The sequence below is a fragment of the Pseudophryne corroboree genome, chromosome 3, assembly GCF_028390025.1.
Source record: "Pseudophryne corroboree isolate aPseCor3 chromosome 3, aPseCor3.hap2, whole genome shotgun sequence".
Taxonomy (NCBI): Eukaryota; Metazoa; Chordata; class Amphibia; order Anura; family Myobatrachidae; genus Pseudophryne; species Pseudophryne corroboree.
The window spans coordinates 84,631,082-84,653,814 of NC_086446.1; the positions used below are offsets into that span (position 1 = coordinate 84,631,082).

General features: G+C 49.1%; 1 protein-coding gene across 1 annotated transcript in view; it reads right to left on the bottom strand.

Annotated features, from left to right (window-relative positions):
* LOC135057187 (uncharacterized) overlaps positions 1–22,733 on the bottom strand; it is an 826,406-nt gene that overhangs the window by 250,185 nt on the left and 553,488 nt on the right.

Sequence of the window (22,733 nt, forward strand, 5' to 3'; positions counted from 1 at the left end):
CTGAGGAGGTAACATAGTAACTAAGGTTGAAAAAAGACAATTGTCCATCGAGTTCAACCTATTTGTGGTCTCCTATGCAGTCTTATAGGACTAGTTATTTGTATGTTAGGACTAGTTAAATTAACTATAATGCGTGCCTAAATTAATTATAATGCGTGCCTAGAGGTGGATCTGGAACAATGACTTCTGACATTTCCAATTTTCGGATAGCTTCCAGTAGGATAGCTCTGTCTGCCGGCAAAGCTGGCAAGCCTGATTTGAAGAATCGGTGATGTGGAAGAGTTTGAAACTCCAGCCTGTACCCCCGGGACACAATATCCTGTACCCAAGGATGCAGGCCGGACAACACCCAGACTAGGCTAAAATGCTGGAGTCTCGCACCCACCTGACCAACCTCCAGGCTGTGCGGTCCACCGTCATGCTGAGGACTTTGAGGCACCAGAAGCAGACTTCTGGTCCTGGGAACCTACAGGTGCAGGTTTTTTGGCAAGACCTCCTCTAAAGAAGGTGTGAGAGGGCTTGTTCTTTGTAGTCCCAGTGGGCCAAAAGAACTGTGACGTTTTGGGAGAAAAGGGTTTCTTCGTAGCCGCTGCAGCTGAGGGACGAAAAGGAGACTTCACCCGCGGTAGCCGTGGAAATCCCCGCATCCAGCGCCTCCCCAAAAAGAGCCTGACCTGTGTAGGGTAGTCTCTCCACACTTCTCCTGGATTCCGCGTCCGCAGACCATTGGCGCAGCCAGAGACCTCTGCGAGCTGAGACGGACATGGCGAAGATCCCCGCAGCCATGGAACCCAGATCCTTCACGGTTTCTACCAGAAACCCAGCAAAATCCTGTATGTTACGTAAAAACAAATCAACGTCACCTTTATCCATCGTAGTCAAGTCCTCCTGTAGAGTGATTGACCACTTTGCTATTTCTTTTGAAATCCATGCACAGGCAATAGTGGGACGCAGGATCACCCCCGTAGCCGTGTAAATGGATTTGAGCATAGCATCCACCTTGCGGCCTGCCGGGTCTTTCATCGCGGTAGATCCCGGGACAGGTAAGACCACCTGCTTTGACAGCCTGGAGACAGACGCGTCAACTACAGGCGGGGTCTTCCATTTTTTTCTATCATCCTCCGGGAAGGGAAAAGCAACCAGAACCCTTTTAGGGATCTGGAATTTTTTCTCCGGGTTTTCCCAGGACTTTTCAAATATAGCTTTTAATTCCTTAGACGCAGGGAAGGTGAGCGGGGCTTTCTTACCGTCTGTGGAAAAGGCCTCCTCAACCTGCTCAGGAGATGTGTCAGCAATAGTCAACACATCACGCATGGCCTCAATCATCAACTGCACCCCCTTAGCAAGTGATGCCGTCCTTCTCGACACATCCCCATCACCATCTGCTGTGTCAGAATCAGTATCCATGTCATCCTGCGTAATTTGGGCAAGAGCACGTTTGTGAGAATGTACCGCAGGAGACCCCGAGGGAACAGGACTGGACCATAATGCCATAGAGGACTGTAATACCTGAGTAGCAGTTTCAGTCCTAGCAACCCTTTCAGAAATCTGAGAAATAGCCCCCCTAAGAGAGGCAACCACTCCGGTTCTCTAGCCGGGATCTGCGCTACAACAGTGCAATAATGATTATATCAAATGGGATCTTCCTGAGAAGAGATATCCTCTGCAGCATATCATACATAGTCCCTAGACTATGGTTGACTGCACACCCCACATACACAGGGTAAAGAGTAGACAGAGTTTCTCCCCCCCCCCCCCCAAGAATGGCAGAGAGACAAAGAGATTGGAGCCAACCCACACACAGCGCTTTACAGGTATAGGGAGACCCTTAACCAGCGTTGACTGTGTCCCTTAATAGGTGACACAGTCCATATACAGCCTGCCCCTCCCATCTACAACCCCCTGGTACCGTACAGATAGCTGGAGGTGCTCTGGAGGGATTGCTCTTCACAGGCAGCTGCAGGCAGGAAAATGGCGCTGAAAGGCTGCTGGGTCCGCTCTGAGAAGCTCCGCCCCCTTAATGGCGCGGTCTTCCCACTGTATGAAGATTATACTGGCCTGAGGATTTGCTGCTGGCTGAACTCCAGGGACCCCTACAGTCTTGATGGTCAGTATAGGGTGTAGGCGCCAGCTCAGGGCGCCCCTCACAGCGCCGCACCATGTACCGCTGAGCCACCGAACTGCGCCCCCTACCCTGTTGCCGCCATCTTAACATCGGCTCCCCGTTTGCCAGGGGGCCAATGACTCACTCGCCACTCTCCAGCTCTGTAAGGAGGTGGCGGCATGCTGCTGGGGTAAACGATCCCCTGCGGCGGGGAGCGATCTATCCCCTCTGGAGCTCAGTGTCCAGACATCGGAGATAGTGGTTTAGACCCCACAGGGCGGACACTACTCCCCCCCTCAGTCCCTCGATGCAGGGAGGCTCTTGCCAGCAGCCTACCTGTAAAATAATAAACCATAAAAAAAAACAAGATTTTACTCACCGGTAAATCTATTTCTCGTAGTCCGTAGTGGATGCTGGGGACTCCGTAAGGACCATGGGGAATAGACGGGCTCCGCAGGAGATTGGGCACTCTAAGAAAGATTTAGTACTACTGGTGTGCACTGGCTCCTCCCTCTATGCCCCTCCTCCAGACCTCAGTTTAGGAAACTGTGCCCGGAAGAGCTGACATTACAAGGAAAGGATTTTGGAATCCAGGGTAAGACTCATACCAGCCACACCAATCACACCGTATAACTTGTGATAACATACCCAGTCAACAGTATGAACAACAACAGAGCATCAGACAAACCTGATGCAACCATAACATAACCCTTATTTAAGCAATAACTATATACAAGTATTGCAGAAGAAGTCCGCACTTGGGACGGGCGCCCAGCATCCACTACGGACTACGAGAAATAGATTTACCGGTGAGTAAAATCTTATTTTCTCTAACGTCCTAGTGGATGCTGGGGACTCCGTAAGGACCATGGGGATTATACCAAAGCTCCCAAACGGGCGGCAGAGTGCGGATGACTCTGCAGCAACGAATGAGCAAACACAAGGTCCTCCTCAGCCAGGGTATCAAACTTGTAGAACTTTTCAAAGGTGTTTGAACCCGACCAAGTAGCTGCTCGGCAAAGCTGTAATGCCGAGACCCCTCGGGCTGCCGCCCAAGAAGAGCCCACCTTCCTTGTGGAATGGGCTTTTACTGATTTTGGAGGCGGCAAGCCAGCCGCAGAATGAGCCTGCTGATTCGTGTTACAGATCCAGAGAGCAATAGTTTGCTTTGAAGCAGGAGCACCCAGCTTGTTGGATGCATACAGGATAAACAGCGAGTCAGTTTTCCTGACTCCAGCCGTTCTGGCTACATAAATCTTCAAAGCCCTGACTACATCTAGTAACTTGGAATCCTCCAAGTCACGAGTAGCCACAGACACCACAATAGGTTGGGTCAAATGAAAAGATGACACCACCTTTGGCAGAAATTGCGGACGAGTCTGTAATTCTGCCCTGTCCATATGGAAAACCAGATAGGGCCTTTTACATGACAAAGCCGCCAATTCTGACACACACCTAGCCGAAGCCAAGGCCAATAGCATGACCACTTTCCACGTGAGATATTTTAACTCCACGGTCTTAAGCGGCTCAAACCAGTGAGATTTCAGGAAACTCAACACCACGTTAAGATCCCAAGGTGCCACTGGTGGCACAAAAGGGGGCTGAATATGCAGCACTCCCTTTACAAACGTCTGAACTTCAGGTAGAGAAGCTAGTTTTTTATGAAAGAAAATGGATAGGGCCGAAATCTGGACCTTAATGGACCCCAATTCTAGGCCCAAAGTCACTCCCGACTGTAGGAAGTGAAGGAAACGGCCCAGCTGGAATTCCTCTGTAGAGGCATTCCTGGCCTCACACCCAGCAACATATTTTCGCCGTATACGGTGATAATGTTTAGCCGTCATGTCCTTCCTAGCCTTTATCAGCGTAGGAATAACCTCATCCGGAATCCCTTTCTTCTACTAGGATCCGGCGTTCAACCGCCATGCCGTCAAACGCAGCTGCGGTAAGTCTTGGAACATACAAGGTCCCTGCTGCAACAGATCCTGCCCTAGAGGCAGAGGCCATGGGTCCTCTGTGAGCATTTCTTGCAGCTCTGGATACCAAGTCCTTCTTGGCCAATCCGGAACAATGAGTATTGTTCTCACTCCTCTTTTCCTTATGATTCTCAGCACCTTGGGTAAGAGAGGAAGAGGAGGAAACACAAACCAACTGGAACATCCACGGTGTCACCAGTGCGTCTACAGCTATCGCCTGAGAGTCTCTTGACCTGGCGCAATACCTCTGTAGCTTTTTGTTGGGGCGGGATGCCATCATGTCCACCTGTGGCAGTTCCCACCGACCTACAATCTGCGCGAAGACTTCTTGATGAAGTCCCCCCTCTCCCGGGTGGAGGTCGTGCCTGCTGAGGAAGTCTGCTTCCAGTTGTCCACTCCCGGAATGAACACTGCTGACAGTGCTCGTACGTGATTCTCCGCCCATCGAAGAATTCTGGTGGCTTCCGCCATCGTCACCCTGCTCCTTGTGCCGCCTTGGCGGTTTACATGAGCCACTGCGGTGATGTTGTCTGATTGGATCAGCACCGATTGGTTGCGAAGCAGGGTCTCCGCTTGACTTAGGGCGTTGTATATGGCCCTTAGTTCCAGGATATTGATGTGAAGGCAAGTCTCCTGACTTGACCACAGCCCTTGGAAACTTCTTCCCTGAGTGACTGCCCCCCACCCTCGGAGGCTTGCATCCGTGGTCACCAGGACCCAGTCCTGAATGCCGAACCTGCGGCCCTCGAGAAGGTGAGTACTCTGCAGCCACCACCGGAGAGACACCCTGGCCCCGGGGGATAGGGTGATTAACCGAATGCATCTAAAGATGTGATCCGGACCACTTTGTCCAGTAAGTCCCATTAGAAGGTCCTCTCATGGAACCTGCCGAAAGGAATGGCCTCGTATGATGCCACCATCCTTCCCAGGACTCGAGTGCAGTGATGCACTGACACCTGTTTTGGTTTTAATAGATTCCTGACCAGTGTCACGAGCTCCTGAGCTCTCTCTATCGGGAGATAAACCCTTTTCTGGTCTGTGTCAAGGATCATGCCTAGGAGAGGTAGATGAGCTGTAGGAACCAACTGCGACTTTGGAATATATAGAATCCAGCCGTGTTGCCGTTACACTTCCAGAGAAAGTGATACGCTGTTCAGCCACTGCTCTCTTGATCTCGCTTTTATGAGGAGATCGTCCAAGTACGTGATAATAGTGACACCTTGCTTCCGCAGGAGCACCATCATTTCCGCCATTACCTTGGTGAATATTCTCGGGCCCGTGGAGAGACCAAACGGCAACGTCTGAAATTGGTAATGACAATCCCGTACCGCAATTCTGAGGTACGCCTGATGAGGTGGATAAATGGGGACATGAAGGTATGCCTCCTTTATGTCCCGAGTCACGATAAATTCTCCCCCTTTCAGGCTTGTAACGACCGCTCTTAGCGATTCCATCTTGAACTTGATCCTTTTCAGGTATATGTTCAGGGATTTTAAATTCAATATGGGTCTGACCGAACCGTCTGGTTTTGGGACTACCACATGGTCGAATAATAACCCCCTCCTTGTCGAAGGAGGGGAACCTTGACCACCACCTGTTAAAGCTACAATTTGTGAATTGCAGTTAACCCTGTTTCCCTCTCGTGGGGGGAAGCCGGCAGGGCCGTCAGGGAGGGGGCATCTTCTCAAAGTCCAGCTTGTATCCCTGAGACACAATATCTATTGCCCAGGGATCTAACAGGGAGTGAACCCACTTGTTGCAGAACTTACGAAAGCGTGCCCCCACCGGGCCTAGCTCCGTCTGTGGAGCCCCAGCGACATGCGGTGGATTTTCATAGAGGCCGGGGAGGACTTCTGTTCCTGGGAACTAGCTGTGTTGTGCAGCTTATTCCCTCTGGCCCCGCCTCTGGCAAGAAAGGACGCATCTCGGACTTTCTTGTTTCTTTGTTCGAAAAGCTACATTTGATGATGACGTGCTTTCCTAGGCTGTGCAGGAATATAAGGCAAAATATCCGAATTACCAGCTATAGCCGTGGAGACCAGGTCCGAGAACCCTTCTCCACACAATCCTCAGCCTTCCATATGCCACTTAAGTTGGCATCATCTGTCCATTGCATATTCTACAGGACACGTCAAGCAGAAATCGACATAGCTTTGACTCTAGGAACCAGTATACTCATGTCTCTTTGGGCATGTTTGATTATATATATCTCTTAAGACAGCATCTTTAATATATATACATATCTCTCTCTCTCTATATATATATATATATATATATATATATATATATATACACACACATACTAGGGTCTCAATTTCTGCTGATAAGGTACCTGTCCACGCCGCCCCAGCGTTATAAACCCATGCCGACACAATCGCCGGTCTGAGTAGTGTACCAGAATGTGCACGCTATCTGCAGGATCCCTGAGAATAGCTGTTACGTCAGGGCTACCTTTTGGGCAAACGTGACACCCTAGGGGAAGATTCCCATCACATAGTGGGGAAAGGATACTGCCTGAGAATTCTTTGTGGGAAGCTGCAGTCTCTTGTCTGGAGATTCCCGCTCTTTTTCCTCATGAGAGGAGGGAAATTTACCTCAGCTTTCTTCCCCTTAAACATGTGTACCCTTGTGTCAGGGACAAATGAGTCATCAGTGATATGCAAATCATCTTTTATTACAATAATCATATATTGAATACTTTTCTGCCATTTTGGCTGTAACTTTGCATTATCGTAGTCGACACTGGAGTCAAACTCCGTGTTTATTATTATTATCAGTGTTTATTACTTTGGATAGTGAGCATTGTGAGACTCTGAAGGGCTCTGCGACATAGGGACAGTCATGGGTAGATTTCCTGTCTGTTCTCTAATCTTTTGTGCAATAAATTCACCTTAGCACTTACACATATCCAAACAGGTGTCGGCGTTGTCGACGGAGACACCCTCTCACACACATATTTGCTCTCTCTCCTCCTTAGGGGAGCCTTTTACCTCAGACATGTCGACACACACGTACCGACACACCACACACACAGGGGATGCTCTATTTGAAGACAGTTCCCCCACAAGGCCCTTTGGAGAGACAGAGAGAGAGTATGCCAGCACACACCCCAGCGCTATATGACCCAGGAATCACACAGTAACTTAGTGTTAACCCAGTAGCTGCTGTATATATTGTTTTTACGCCAAATTTATGTGCCCCCCCTCTCTTTTTCACCCTCTTCTATCGTGCTTCTGCAGGGGAGAGTCTGGAGAGCTTCCTCTGTGCTGTGGAGAGAAAATGGCGCTGGTGAGTGCTGAGGAAGAAGCCCCGCCCCCTCAGCGGCGGGTTTCTGTCCCGCGATTTTGTGTAAAAATAATGGCGGGGGGCTCATGCATATTACAGTGCCCAGCTGTATATATGCTGCTTTTTGCCAGGAGGTACTCAATTGCTGCCCAGGGCGCCCCCCCGTGCGCCCTGCACTCTACAGTGACCGGAGTGTGTGGGTTAGTGTGGGAGCAATGGCGCACAGCTGCAGTGCTGTGCGCTACCTCATATGAAGACAGGAGTCTTCTGCCGCCGATTTTGACGTCTTCTTGCTTCAACCCGCCGGCTTCTGGCTCTGCGAGGGGGACGGCGGCGCGGCTCCGGGAACGGACGACCAAGGTTAAGTTCCTGTGTTCGATCCCTCTGGAGCTAATGGTATCCAGTAGCCTAAGAAGCGCAACCTAGCCGCAGTTAGTAGGTTTGCTTCTCTCCCCTCAGTCCCACGTAGCAGAGAGTCTGTTGCCAGCAGAAGCTCTCTGAAAATAAAAAACCTAACTAAAATACTTTCTTAATAGCAAGCTCAGGAGAGCTCACTAAAATGCACCCAGCTCCTTCCGGGCACAGATTCTAACTGAGGTCTGGAGGAGGGGCATAGAGGGAGGAGCCAGTGCACACCAGTAGTACTAAATCTTTCTTAGAGTGCCCAGTCTCCTGCGGAGCCCGTCTATTCCCCATGGTCCTTACGGAGTCCCAGCATCCACTAGGACGTTAGAGAAAAAACCTTTTACTAAAGTAGCTCTGTAGAGCTACTCTAGACCGGCTCCTCCGGGCACATGTTCTAAACCGAGTCTGGTAGGAGGAGCATAGAGGGAGGAGCCAGCCCACACTATTAAATTTTTAAAGTCATACCTCCCAACATGACCCTCTCTAGGAGGGACAGAATGGTCATGCTAAGGCCACATGGGGGCCCCGTTATACTATGAGGTAATAGTTGGTGGTGTGGATACTAGACCAACTGTACCGCTGGCGTAGCTCCTCCCCCTTGTGTCGTGGCTCCTCCCACTGACGGAAAAGGTCCCTTAGGCCACTTGGATCTAGCCTCTACCGTTATACTATAGGGAGGGCATTATAGGTCTATAAAGGTGGGAATTCAGGAATATACAGGGATCATTATGTGTCTGTAACGTGACTGCTGTGTCGCCATTATTATGATTACCTTAGGAAGCCAGACACGCTCCCTCTCACCTCACCCATCGCTATGAGGCTACAAGATGAACAGTACGATGCCTGATGGCGGCATCACAAGGCCAGGGAACAGCAATACCAAGCCTATGGCTTGGGCCCTAAGAAGGCCATGAGGTGTGGCCCTGCAGAGGCCATAGGGTGGGTCGGGCAGAGGCAAGAAGAGCGTGGTGAGGCTATTTGTGTAATGTCACATATCATTTCCTACCCAGGAACATACTCACCTTCTGCCATTCCAAGATTTTGTACAGGTTTACGGTTTACGCTCTAATCCCGTCGAAAGATGACGAAGACGCGACTTTAGTACTCACTTCCGGCCTGTGCGTTCCACCTTACTTTCGGCCTGTGAGTTTACCTTACTTCCGGCCTGTGCGTTCCAGCTGACACTCCCAGGCTCATCTCTCTCTGCGCTCCATAGACCGGAAGTGACTGTTACTCAGCTGCAGCTCCCGGGTGAGGTCTGATACGAGGGGAGGGGGGACGGATAAGAGCCATTGCTGTGTCTGGCAGCAGGTAATGATAGTATTATTATACAGGGGGAGCAGACTGTTGTGGCCCTGATGAAGGCTGGTGATGCTGACTTAATTAATTGCAGACCTAATTTAATAGAATTTTTAATCTGTATTGCATTGTAGATAAGTTCCAGTACCTGAAAGTCCAAGTTTAATTTTCACTCACAGAAATGTTTTATTTCATTCAGACTTTACTGTAAAATTCTTTTAGTTAAACTGAATGTTTTGGCTTGTGTCACCACTTTTAGAAATATGAGCTTTTCACATAAATATCACACTGCCGTTACTAAGAGAAACCTGTACAGTTCAGTCTAATAAAGTTAGACAAAGGGGTCAATCCAATTAGTTGCGAAAGGTGCAAAGTGCGGCGTTTAACCCCTTCAGTGGCAAGTTTTCAATTTAAAAACACACCCTGGGGGGGGGGGGGGGGGTTTAAATTGAAGTGGGAGTGGGGAAGGTGCAGGGCGAGGTAATCGCCTGACAATCACCCGCCCTAGTGCTGATTCCAATCAGCATAAGCCATTTTACAGCTAAGCCTGCCCCCCGGCCAATAGTAGTCATCCGGTGGACTGGCTAAACTCCATAATGAAGTATACTGATTCCTGGGCGCCGTGCATGCTACAGGGAATCAGTCAATAGTATGCACGGTAATCTTCCGGGTTTGTCAGCGCTGGCAACCCTGGAAGATTTCCGGGTAAATCACTGAAGGGGTAAATACTGGCAACGGCACCCGATATCGCACCCAGGATTTGGACTGAATTCGCTCAAAATTGCTCGCTACCCTATGGGGCAGCGAGCACTTTTGAGCGAGTTCGGGCAGCAGTAAAGTGCTGCCGCGATGATTTGCACCCGCGATATCATTGCCGCTAATTAGAGTCTACTGGGTGACTGCGGCTAATAACATCTTCTGGGTGACTGCCGAGTAAGTGTCATCGCTGTGTCTGGCAGTGGGCGATGGTAATTATTATCACCAGGTTGGTTTTGCCTTGTTACTGATTGCTGCTTTATAAAAACGGGCAGACTCGCACAGAGCCCCGCACCTGCGGCAACTCGGAGGCTACTACATTTAGGGGTATATGCAATTAGCGGCAAATTATCACCGTTTTTTAATTCGACACAATTCGACAGGTGAATTCCGACAGGTGGCTTCCGGAATTCACCATATTCAATGAAAAACGGATTCGACAGTCCCGCGGGCGAAAAACGGCCGATTTGCCGGATTTTGCCGCGATTTAAAAAAACGGGAAAAACCCGGGAAAAAATGGCGTGGGGTCCCCTCTCCAAAGCATAACCAGCCTTGGGCTCTTCGAGCTGGTCCTGGTTCTAAAAATGCGGGGGAAAAATTGACAGGGGATCCCCCGTATTTTTAAAACCAGCACCGGGCTCTGCGCCTGGTGCTGGTGCAAAAAATACGGGGGACAAATAGAGTAGGGGTCCCCCGTATTTTTTACACCAGCATCGGGCTCCACTAGCTGGACAGATAATGTCACAGCCGGGGGTCACTTTTATACAGTGCCCTGCGGCCGTGGCATTAAATATCCAACTAGTCACCCCTGGCCGGGGTACCCTGGGGGAGTGGGGACCCCTTCAATCAAGGGGTCCCCAGCCACCCAAGGGCCAGGGGTGAAGCCCGAGGCTGTCCCCCCCCCATCCATTGGCTGCGGATGGGAGGCTGATAGCCTTGAGTAAAATGACAGAATATTGTTTTTTCCAATAGTACTACAAGTCCCAGCAAGCCTCCCCCGCAAGCTGGTACTTGGAGAACCACAAGTACCAGCATGCGGGAGAAAAACGGGCCCGCTGGTACCTGTAGTACTACTGGAAAAAAAATACCCAAATAAAAACAGGAGACACACACCGTGACAAGTACAACTTTATTACACACTGCCGACACACATACATACTTACCTATGTTGACACGCCGACTGCCACAGTCTCCGACGATCCGAGGGTACCTGTGAAAAAAATTATACTCACCTGCCAGTGTCCAGAGATAAATCCACGTCCAGAGATAATGAGACCCCTTTCCCCGAATGCCGGGACATCACGTGACTCCTGTCACTGAGGTCCCTTCAGCCAATCAGGAAGCGCTACTCCGTGGCGCTCACCTGATTGGCTGTGCGCGTCTAAGCTCAGACAGCGCATCGCACAGCTGCCTCCATTACTTTCAATGGTGGGAACTTTGCCGTCAGCGGTGGGGTTACCCGCGGTCAGCCGCTGACCGCGGGTGACCCCACCACTAACCGCAAAGTTCCCACCGTTGAATATAATGGAGGGAGCTGTGCGATGCGCTGACAGCTCAGACGCGCACAGAGCCAATCAGCAGAGTGCAAGGACGTTGCGCTCGCTGATTGGCTTACGAGACCTTTCAGTGACAGCAGTCACGGGGGGGTCTCTCTGCATTCGGGGAAAGGGGTCCTATGTGTCAACATGGGACCCCTTTCAGTTTGCTGGTCGGGTGTTCGTTTTCTTTTTTTGACAAGTACGTGGCTTTATCTCTGGACCATGGATCAGGTGAGTATAATTATCTTTTATTTCTCTAACGTCCTAAGTGGATGCTGGGGACTCCGTAAGGACCATGGGGAATAGCGGCTCCGCAGGAGACTGGGCACATCTAAAGAAAGCTTTAGGACTATCTGGTGTGCACTGGCTCCTCCCCCTATGACCCTCCTCCAAGCCTCAGTTAGATCTCTGTGCCCGGACGAGAAGGGTGCACACTAGGGGCTCTCCTGAGCTTCTTAGTGAAAGTTTTAGATTAGGTTTTTTATTTTCAGTGAGACCTGCTGGCAACAGGCTCACTGCATCGAGGGACTAAGGGGAGAAGAAGCGAACTCACCTGCGTGCAGAGTGGATTGGGCTTCTTAGGCTACTGGACATTAGCTCCAGAGGGACGATCACAGGCCCAGCTTGGATGGGTCCCTGTGCCGCGCCGCCGGCCCCCTTACAGAGCCAGAAGGCAGAAGAGGTCCGGAAAATCGGCGGCAGAAGACGTCCTGTCTTCAACAAGGTAGCGCACAGCACTGCAGCTGTGCGCCATTGCTCTCAGCACACTTCACACTTCGGTCACTGAGGGTGCAGGGCGCTGGGGGGGGGGGGAGCGCCCTGAGACGCAATAAAAACACCTTGGATGGCAAAAAAATGCATCACATATAGCTCCTGGGCTATATGGATGCATTTAACCCCTGCCAGAATCCATAAAAAAGCAGGAGAAAAGTCTGCGAAAAAGGGGCGGAGCCTATCTCCTCAGCACACTGGCGCCATTTTCCCTCACAGCTCCGTTGGAGGGAAGCTCCCTGTCTCTCCCCTGCAGTCACTACACTACAGAAAGGGTTAAAAAAAGAGGGGGGCACTAATTGGGCGCAGTATTAACTATACAGCAGCTATAAGGGGAAAAACACTTATATAAGGTTATCCCTGTATATATATATAGCGCTCTGGTGTGTGCTGGCAAACTCTCCCTCTGTCTCCCCAAAGGGCTAGTGGGGTCCTGTCCTCTATCAGAGCATTCCCTGTGTGTGTGCTGTATGTCGGTACTTTTGTGTCGACATGTATGAGGAGAAAAATGATGTGGAGACGGAGCAGATTGCCTGTAATAGTGATGTCACCCCCTAGGGGGTCGACACCTGAGTGGATGAACTGTTGGAAGGAATTACGTGACAGTGTCAGCTCTGTATAAAAGACAGTGGTTGACATGAGACAGCCAGCTACTCAGCTTGTGCCTGTCCAGACGTCTCATAGGCCGTCAGGGGCTCTAAAGCGCCCGTTACCTCAGATGGCAGATATAGACGCCGACACGGATACTGACTCCAGTGTCGACGGTGAAGAGACGAATGTGACTTACAGTAGGGCCACACGTTACATGATTGAGGCAATGAAAAATGTTTTACACATTTCTGATAATACGAGTACCACCAAAAAAAGGGGTATTATGTTCGGTGAGGAAAAACTACCTGTAGTTTTCCTGAATCTGAGAAATTAAATGAGGTGTGTGATGATGCGTGGGTTTCCCCCGATAACAACGGATAATTTCTAAAATGTTATTGGCATTATATCCTTTCCCGCCAGAGGTTAGGGTGCGTTGGGAAACACCCCCTAGGGGGGATAAAGCGCTCACACGCTTGTAAGGGCCCTACCTTCGCCTGAGATGGCCGCCCTTAAGGATCCTGCTGATAGAAAGCAGGAGGGTATCCTAAAAGGTATTTACACACATACTGGTGTTCTACTGCGACCAGCAATCGCCTCAGCCTGGATGTGCAGTGCTGGGTTGGCGTGGTCGGATTCCCTGACTGAAAATATTGATACCCTAGATAGGGACAGTATATTTTTGCCTATAGAGCATTTAAAAGATGCATTTTTATATATGCGTGATGCACAGCGGAATATTTGCCGACTGGCATCAAGTCTAAGCGCGTTGTCCATTTCTACCAGTAGAGGGTTATGGACACGTCAGTGGTCAGGTGATGCGTATTCCAAACGGCATTTGGAAGTATTGCTTTATTAAGGGAGGAGTTATTTGGGGTCGGTCTTTCAGACCTGGTGGCCACGGCAACAGCTGGGAATTCCACGTTTGTACCCCAGGTCGCCTCTCAACATGAGAAGACGCCGTATTATCAGGCGCAGTCTTTTCGTGGACAAGCGGGCAAAAGGTTCCTCATTTCTGCCCCGTGACAGAGGGAGAGGAAAAAGGCTGCAGAAATCAGCCAGTTCCCAGGAACAGAAACCCTCTCCCGCCTCTGCCAAGCCCTCCGTATACGCTGGGGCTTTACAAGCAGAATCAGGCACGGTGGGGGGCCCGTCTTAATGAATTTCAGCGCGCAGTGGGCTCACTCGCAAGTAGACCCCTGGATCCTTCAGGTGATATCTCAGGGGTACAAATTAGAATTCGAGACGTCTCCCCCTCGCCGTTTCCTAAAGTCGGCTTTACCGATGTCTCCTTCTGACAGGGAGACAGTTTTGGAAGCCATTCACAAGCTGTATTCCCAGCAGGTGATAATCAAGATACCCCTCCTGCAACAGGGAACGGGGTATTATTCCACACTGTTGTGGTACCGAAGCCGGACGGCTCGGTGAGACCGATTCTAAATCTAAAATCTTTGAACACTTACGTACAGAGGTTCAAATTCAAGATTGAGTCACTCAGAGCAGTGATTGCGAACCTGGAAGAAGGGGACTACATGATGTCTCGGGACATCAAGGATGCTTACCTTCATGTCAAAATTTACCCTTCTCACCAAGGGTACCTCAGGTTTATGGTACAGAACTGTCACTATCAGTTCAGACGCTGCCGTATGGATGGTACACGGCACCCCGGGTCTTTACCAAGGTAATGGCCGAAATGATGATATTCCTTCGAAGGAAGTGAATTTTAGTTATCCCTTCCTTGGACAATTCCCTGATAAGGGTAAGATCCAGGGAACAGTTGGAGGTCGGTGTAGCACTATCTCAGGTAGTGTTGCGGCAGCACGATTGGATTCTCAATATTCCAAAATCGCACCTGGTTCCGACGACGTGTCTTCTGTTCCTAGGGATGATCCTGGACACAGTCCAGAAAAAGGTGTTTCTCCCGGAGGAGAAAGCCAGGGAGTTATCCGAGCTAGTCAGGAACCTCCTAAAACCGAGCCAAGTCTCAGTGCATCAATGCACAAGGGTTCTGGGTAAAATGGTGGCTTCCTACGAAGCAATCCCATTCGGCAGATTCCACGCAATAACTTTCCAGTGGGACCTGCTGGACAAATGGTCCGGATCGCATCTTCAGATGCATCAGCGGATAACCCTGTCACCAAGGACAAGGGTGTCCCTCCTGTGGTGGTTGCAGAGTGCTCATCTTCTAGAGGGCCGCAGATTAGGCATTCAGGACTGGGTCCTGGTGACCACGGATGCCAGCCTGCGAGGCTGGGGAGCAGTCACACAGGGAAGGAATATCCAGGGCTTATGGTCAAGCCTGGAGACATCACTTCACATAAATATCCTGAAGCTAAGGGACATTTACAATGCTCTAAGCTTAGCAAGACCTCTGCTTCAAGGTCAGCCGGTGTTGATCCAGTCGGACAACATCACGGCAGTCACCCACGTAAACAGTCAGGGTGGCACAAGAAGCAGGAGGGCATTGGCAGAAGCTGCAAGGATTCTTCGCTGGGCGGAAAATCATGTGATAGCACTGTCAGCAGTATTCATTCCGGGAGTGGACAACTGGGAAGCAGACTTCCTCAGCACGACCTCCACCCGGGAGAGTGGGGACTTCACCCCGAAGTCTTCCACATGATTAAAAACTCGACAGGTATTGCGCCAGGTCCAGGGACCCTCAGGCAATAAGCTGTAGACGCTCTGGTAACACCGTGGGTGTACCAGTCAGGGTATGTGTTCCCTCCTCTGCCTCTCATACCCAAGGTACTGAGATTGATAAGATGGAGAGGAGTAAGCACTATATTCGTGGTTCCGGATTGGCCAAGAAGGACTTGGTAACCGGAACTTCAAGAGATGCTCACGGAGGATCCGTGGCCTCTACCTCTAAGAAGGGACCTGCTCCAGCAAGGACCCTGTCTGTTCCACGACTTACCGCGGTTGCGTTTGACGGCATGGCGGTTGAACGCCGGATCCTGAAGGAAAAAAGGCATTCCGGATGAAGTCATCCCTATCCTGATCAAAGCCAGGAAGGATGTAACCGCAAAAACATTATCACCGCAATTGGCGAAAATATGTTGCGTGGTGCGAGGCCAGTAAGGCCCGACGGAGGAAATTCAACTGGGTCGATTCCTACATTTCCTGCAAACAGGAGTGTCTATGGGCCTGAAATTAGGGTCCATTAAGGTTCAAATTTCGGCCCTGTCAATTTTCTTCCAAAAAGAACTAGCTTCAGTCCCTGAAGTTCAGACGTTTGTAAAAGGGGTACTGCATATACAGCCTCCTTTTGTGCCTCCAGTGGCACTTTGGGATCTCAATGTAGTTTTGGGTTCCAAAAGTCACATTGGTTTGAACCACTTAAATCTGTGGAGTTAAAATATCTCACATGGAAAGTGGTCATGCTGTTGGCCCTGGCCTGGGCCAGGCGCGTGTCAGAATTGGCGGCTTTATCCTGAAAAAGCCCTTATCTGATTTTCCATTCGGACAGGGCGGAATTGAGGACTCGTCCTCAGTTTCTCCCCAAGGTGGTTTCAGCGTTTCACCTGAACCAACCTATTGGTGGTGCCTGCGGCTACTAGGGACTTGGAGGCCTCCAAGTTGCTAGACGTTGTCAGTGCCCTGAAAATATATGTTTCCAGGACGGCTGGAGTCAGGAAATCTGACTCGCTGTTTATCCTGTGTGCACCCAACAAGCTGGGTGCTCCTGCTTCTAAGCAGACTATTGCTCGTTGGATTTGTAGTACAATTCAGCTTGCACATTCTGTGGCAGGCCTGCCACAGCCAAAAATCTGTAAATGCCCACTCCACAAGGAAGGTGGGCTCATCTTGGGCGGCTGCCCGAGGGGTCTCGGCTTTACAACTTTGCCGAGCAGCTACTTGGTCAGGAGCAAATACGTTTGTAAAATTCTACAAAATTGATATCCTGGCTGAGGAGGACCTGGAGTTCTCTCATTTGGTGCTGCAGAGTCATCCGCACTCTCCCGCCCGTTTGGGAGCTTTGGTATAATCCCCATGGTCCTTACGGAGTCCCCAGCATCCACTTAGGACGTTAGAGAAAATAAGAATTTACTTACCGATAATTCTATTTCTCATAGTCCGTAGTGGATGCTGGGCGCCCATCCCAAGTGCGGATTGTCTGCAATACTTGTACATAGTTATTGTTACAAAAATCGGGTTATTATTGTTGTGAGACATCTTTCAGAGGCTCCTCTGTTATCATGCTGTTAACTGGGTTCAGATCACAGGTTATACGGTGTGATTGGTGTGGCTGGTATGAGTCTTACCCGGGATTCAAAATCCTTCCTTATTGTGTACGCTCGTCCGGGCACAGTATCCTAACTGAGGCTTGGAGGAGGGTCATAGGGGGAGGAGCCAGTGCACACCAGATAGTCCTAAAGCTTTCTTTAGATGTGCCCAGTCTCCTGCGGAGCCGCTATTCCCCATGGTCCTTACGGAGTCCCCAGCATCCACTACGGACTATGAGAAATAGAATTATCGGTAAGTAAATTCTTATTTTTCAGGTACCCGTGGATTCTACTTGGAGAAGAGGACCGACTGCTTCGTGTCAACATAGGTAAGTATGTGTGTGTCGGCAGTGTGTAATAAAGTTGTACTTGTCACGGTGTGTGTCTCCTGTTTTTATTTGGGTATTTTTTTCCCAGTAGTACTACAGGTACCAGCGGGCCCGTTTATCTCCTGCATGCTGGTACTTGTGGTTCTCCAAGTACCAGCTTGCGGGGGAGGCTTGCTGGGACTTGTAGTACTATTGGAAAAAACAATATTCTGTAATTTTACTCAAGGCTATCAGCCTCCCATCCGCAGCCCTTGGATGGGGGGGGACAGCCTCGGGCTTCACCCCTGGCCCTTGGGTGGCTGGGGGGGGGACCCCTTGATTGAAGGGGTCCCCACTCCCCCAGGGTACCCCGGCCAGGGGTGACTAGTTGGATATTTAATGCCACGGCCGCAAGGCACTGTATAAAAGTGACCCCCGGCTGTGGCATTATCTGTCCAGCTAGTGGAGCCCGATGCTGGTGTAAAAAATACGGGGGACCCCTACTCTTTTTGTCCCCCGTATTTTTTGCACCAGCACCAGGCGCAGAGCCCGGTGCTGGTTTTAAAAATACGGGGGATCCCCTGTCAATTTCCCCTCCGCATTTTTAGAACCAGGACCAGCTCAAAGAGCCCGAGGCTGGTTATGCTTTGGAGGGGGGACCCCACGCCATTTTTTTTCTGAATTTTACCATTCCATCTAAAAATAATAATAATTATTTTAAAAATATATAAATAATATTTGTGCCTCCAAAAAAGACAAACCAAGTACCTAATCCCTTCTAATATAAATAGATATGCTATTATCAATAAAAAAAACACACAAAAAACATGTTTTAAATTTTTTTTTATTAGTTTCACCCACCAAAGTGTGGCGGATTGAAAATGTCGAATTTACTGTCCAAAAGCACTGTTGTCGAATTTCCAAACTTCAATTGAATACACTTTGGTCGAATTGCAGCACTTGTATCATTGCAGAAAAGTCGAATTTGACAAAAGTCGAATTTCAAAAAGTCGAATTTTGAAAGTCTGTTTTTTGGACGGAAAGCACTGAATTGCATTGACGATTTTTTTTGGGGGGCGAAAAATTCCCGAAATTCGACAATTTAGGGAATTCGACCGCAATTGCATATACCCCTTAGCCTTTAATGTCCGTCGTGACTGCGTGTGAGAATCACAACACACTCATCCTCACTCTCCTACACCCTCCTGCCCCATCCCACCTACCCAGCAGCAGGCACCCACACAGGGCTCATCTCATCCCCAAACCACAAACGTTGGGGAGCTCACTCTGTCCCTGGACAGCTTCCAGAAGCACCAGATCAGGTTTATGGATCGTTAATTGGAGAGAAAAGATGACTCTTTGTTTGGGGGAATACATATGTATTTCATCCCATTTGGGGCACGCTTCAGTGAATGAATTCAGAATTTTTATTAAAACTTAACTTTTATTATGTTTAATAAATAGTGAGATACGCTAGTTATTATATTATTATTTTTTCCATTTATATTCATAAAAGGACTATTATTAAGTAGTCTTAATTCGTTCAACTGTTTGATCAGGAAGGTTAAAGCTAAAAAATAGTTCCGACGACTGTTCCACCTTCCACCTGTCTCTAGTAGAATACACGGTATATCTGTGCGGTCTCTTTTTAGAATGGTGAAATGTCAAATAATTTACTTGGCATGAGTATATACCTATTACTGGGACATGTGTGGCCGTTTATTCAACAGAATGTGACATTCTCCCAATGTATATATACAAGAAGCTCCTTCCTGCCAAATTTATAAGATACTGGCCCTCATTCCGAGTTGTTCGCTCGGTAATTTTCTTCGCATCGCAGCGATTTTTTGCTAATTGCGCATGCGCAATGTTCGCACTGCGACTGCGCCAAGTAAATTTGCTAAGAAGTTTACTCACGGCATTACAAGGTTTTTTCTTCGTTCTGGTGATCGTAGTGTGATTGACAGGAAGTGGGTGTTTCTGGGCGGAAACTGGCCGTTTTATGGGTGTGTGTGAAAAAACGCTACAGTTTCTGGGAAAAACGCAGGAGTGGCTGGAGAAACGGGGGAGTGTCTGGGCGAACGCTGGGTGTGTTTGTGACGTCAAACCAGGAACGAAACTGACTGAACTGATCGCAGTGGCAGAGTAAGTATCGAGCTACTCAGAAACTGCAAAGAAATTTCTAGTCGCAATTTAGAGAATCTTTCGTTCGCAATTTTGCTAAGCTAAGATTCACTCCCAGTAGGCGGCGGCTTAGCGTGTGCAATGCTGCTAAAAGCAGCTTGAGAGCGAACAACTCGGAATGAGGGCCACTGTTCAAATACCAAATGCTGCTTCTCAAAACTCAGATGTATGACTTTCTAGGTCTTGCAGACCAGAGTATTCGCTTTAGACCTCTCCTCTCAGAGCTCTCATGACATACGTGCATTAGTAACCGTTATATGAACCCTTTAAAGCGTTCCTTTATAACCTTGTAACAAATAGTTTGGATGTCAAATTTCCCAGTTACACAGTAACAGTAATTAATTACATTGTTAGTGGATGTTCACAACCTCATATAATTTAAGCATTGGTAATAATCTCTCAGGGAAACAGACTGTTATATGTTCCGCTGAAAGATACGATCAGACACACTTCCTTCCTGTGTTTAAACAGAAATATCCATAAAAGACATGAACCGGTCTGACAATGCTCTCACTCAGTTGCTAGGTTCATAAAGATAAAGTGCATACAGTGTAGCATGACTTATTCCCACATGCAAATCCAGACAGCGGCAGAGCATATATAAATTAGTACTCAGTATCAGGGTTGTTTCTAGACAATTTGGCTCCCAGTGCGAACAGTAAAAAATGCACCTCCCCCAATAGACATTCTAAAATGCGCCCCCCCATATACATTAAAAAAACTGCTCCCCACTCATGGAGGCTTGCATCCGTAGTGAGCACGACCCAATTTGGAATCTATGAGGGACGACCCTTGTCTAGGTGGGAGATTCTCAACCACCAGGAGAGGGATAGATGAGCTTCTGGAGAAAGGAACAGTCTGGGATTTGATTTGCTTGGGTAGGCCATTCCACCAGGATAGGCTCAGGTGTTGTAGAGGCCGGGAGTGGAAATGAGCGTATTCCACCATGTCGATGGGGGATACCATGGATCCCAATGTCTGTATTGCCGAGTTAATGGACACTCTCCAATTGTGGAGCAATCTGTGCACCTGTAGTCGGAGTGATGAAATCTTGTCTGCTGGCCTTAAAATTATCTGCACGCATCTAGAAGAGCTCCCAGATGTACCATCCGCTAAGAGGGGAGACTAGGGAAGACTTTATCCAATAGATTAGCCATCCGTGTCTTTGTAGGGAGGCTATGGTTACCTGAAGGTGGCGGTGGAGGATCTTCGAGAGTGTGCCAGAATCAGCAGGTTGTCCAGGTAAGGGAGTATTTTTATTCCCTGATGACGACGCTGAGCCGCCATGATCTTGGTAAAGACCCTTGGGGCTGTAGAAAGTCCAAAAGTCAGTGCCTGAACCTGGAAAGGCTGTTGTAGGACAGCAAATCGAAGGCATTGTTGATGAGAGAGCACTATAGATAAATGTAGGTAAGCATCCTGGATGTCCAGAGACACCACAAAGTCCCCAGGCTGCATAGCGGAAGGTTTCAATACAAAATCTGGGTACGCTGAGAAATTTGAGATTGAGGATAGGCCGATGGGACCTGTTGAGTTTCTGAACTAAGAAAGAGGAATAAAAGCCCCTCCCCTATTGTGACGAGGGGACCCAGGATTATTTTCCCTGTGTGCAGTAAGGAGTTAATGGCCCTCTTGACAGCCTGGGCTTTGCTCAGGTCTGATATAGGACTTGTGTAAAAGTACTGCTGGGGGGGGGTTGTCTCAGAAAAGAGAGGGCATACCCATGAGAGACAACTTCTTGCACCCAGGCGTCTGTTGTGGTCTGATGCCAGGACTGTGCTCGCCCGTCAGGCTGAATATTTATCTTTATCTTCGGACTTGGTAGCTAAACATCTGGTAGCCCAGACCTGCTTGGTCTTGGACTTAGAGGCCTTTGTGGAGTGTGACTGCCGAGGAAAGGACTGATCCTTAGTCTTGCCCTGGGGACAAAAGGACTGACAGGATGAAGTCTGAGGCCTTGAAGTGGATGCTGAGAACAGGACAGCCGTATTAGAGGCTACCAGGGGAGTGACAATCTTGCCTAACACTGGTCCAAAAAGAACTTCCCCTGCATAAGGGAGTGCTACCAGAGCTTTTTTAGAATCCGAGTCAGCTTTCCTTGAGCGAAGCCACCAAAGTAGCTGAAGCTTTGGAGGTCAGGAGTGCAATATCCAGAGCCGCCTCCTCAATATAAAAGGCAGCATCTCTGATGTTTGAGGTGTAGGTCAGGTATGTCTGATGAGCATCCTGGGGAAGAGAACTTTCCAGGGCATCTGAGCTCTCAGTGGCCTTACCAACCCAGGCCGCTGCCGTGGCTGGGCGAGAAACAGCTCCTTTAGGGAAGATGCTGTAGGAATAGGTAAGGTTGAGACGTGTCACGTGAGAATCCAATGCTGAGGTTTTTCCCACTTAGCGCAGTCAGGGTAAAAATAGCGCAGTCAGGGTAAAAATAAACCAGCCATTTAGGGACCTGGAACTTTTTGCTTGGAGCTTACCATGCTTCACTCATATGGTGGCATCCTATTATAGGAGATGAAACATCAGTTTTTACACTTTTTTCCAATGTTTTTTTTACGGGCTATCCAATTAGGATCGCCCGTAAAAAAAAAAAAAAGCTTTCCTCCCGAAAACACACAGTTTTAGTGAAACCTATGTGTTTTCGTGAGAAACAGCCCCGTTTTCCCTTAAAAATGGGTTTGTTTCTGGGGATTTGGTTTTGCCTGCCCGAGGCAGGTAAAACAAAAATCCCCTATAAGCTGCAGCGACCAGTCAGTGTCCCATGCCCAATGCAGCAGCAGCAGGCTGGGACAGTAGTGAGGGCACCAAGACTCCCAGCGGGAAAGCCAGAGCAGCACCTCTCTTCCCTGCCCCCGGTGGCGGTCACATGAAAGGGGAGCGTCATGTGACTGGGGATCCAGAGGTCAGCGCTGCACCGTGAGCTGTCAGTAGCCAGCACCCTGTGCAATAACAAAAACCCTGATAAGCCGCAGCTAGTGCATGCTTATCAGGGCTAATAGGATAGCCCCGGGCAAAATCATTACCGTGGGTAATTGGATATCCCACATAGTTTCAGTGAAGAGAGTTGAGAGAGGAAATTCTGCCACCGTTACCTTCTGGCATTTACAAAGTGGGTCTTTCGCTTTAGGCGCGGGCTCTTCATTTTCCAATTGAAGAGTTAATTTAACAGCCCTCACTAAAGCTGCTACATTAAATTTAGCCTAAACTACAGGGGGGTGCCTTACAGGGGGATGCCTAAACTACAGGGGGATTTCACCCTAAAGTCTTGCCCACCCCTCCTTTAATCCCTGCCCAGTATG